The following is a 1,311-nucleotide window of genomic DNA, read 5'->3' on the forward strand; positions in this document are numbered from 1 at the left end:
TCTTCATCTTCATCACTTTAAGGTCTATTTCCATCTTTATCTCAATTACAAACAACTTTTCATATTTATGTCATTGGTCTCCTTTCATTTGTTGAAAACGTAGAGGTCATGGCCGTGTTAGAAATTACATTATGTCTGTATGATTCTATATTACAGATAGGCAATGCAGCGGAGCGAGGAGGTGCCATTGCTGCAGCGATAGAATGCTTTGAATGTCGTCTTTTCTCAAGCCTATGATGAAAAAGGCAATCCTGATTTTGGGCCTTCGCTTAACTGTGGATGATTTTGGATTTGCAAAAAATATTTTGAAAGCCATTTTGCAAGAAGTTTGACAACCGCTGTCGTGAATTAAACTGTTAATTTTCTACATTATTCTTTGCCTTAGAACTGAAGAAGAAGAAGAAGAAGAAAAAGAAGAAGGAGAGGGAGAGGGGGGAGGAGGAGGAGGATGGACGATGGAGGAGGAGTAGGAGGAAGAGGAGGAGAAGGAGAAGGAGAAGGAAGGAGAAGGAGGAGGAGAAGGAGAAGCAGGAGAAGGAGGAGGAGAAGGAAGGAGAGAGAAGGAGAAGAAGAAGCAAGAGGAGGAGGAGGAGGAGAAGAAGGAGAAGGAAAATTTTACCACTTATATGTTTTTCCTATATATAACATAGAGCTAAGTTCATGGACATAGAGCTAAGTTCATGATCTTTGATGTTTTATTCTTTTAAAATTTTAAAATGAGTTTTAAAAAATTTATTTATTAATAAAATACTACAATTTTAATTTTTTTTTCTAAAAAATGATGAATTCGATTCTAGGGATTGAACATAGTAATTTTAGCAATTATATTATGAGTTAAACATAGTAATCTTACCACATGTTAAGAATGAAACATATAATAAATTTATTTCCACGTGGCTTTAAAAAAGACTTTAAAAACCAACAAAGTGTGCGTTTTTGGTGCGTTGTGCGGTGCGCTTTTCCGCACAAAGGCGCACCGCACACCGCACATGCCATTTGGTGCATGCAAAAATTCGCACACTCGATGCGAATTTTCGCATCGCACCGCACGACCAACTCTAATATAAGAGAAGGGAGGATGAATGTGGAGGTCATGCTTTTTTCCCTGAATATCCAGATCTCATTTTGATGTTGGCAGTTATTTTTGTGTTTTTTTGAAGAAGAAGGTGTTTTCTCCCCACCGTCCTAGAGTTTTCCTACCCCGATTCCTCATGGAAGGGAAGAAAGATCCCTCTGTCATTAGTCGGGTCTGTTACTTGAATCTGTTGCTGAAGTGAATCAAGATTACCAGGTGCACTATCATCCTCAATC

Source organism: Wolffia australiana, chromosome 2 (assembly GCF_029677425.1).
Source record: "Wolffia australiana isolate 7733 chromosome 2, ASM2967742v1".
Lineage (NCBI taxonomy): Eukaryota > Viridiplantae > Streptophyta > Magnoliopsida > Alismatales > Araceae > Wolffia > Wolffia australiana.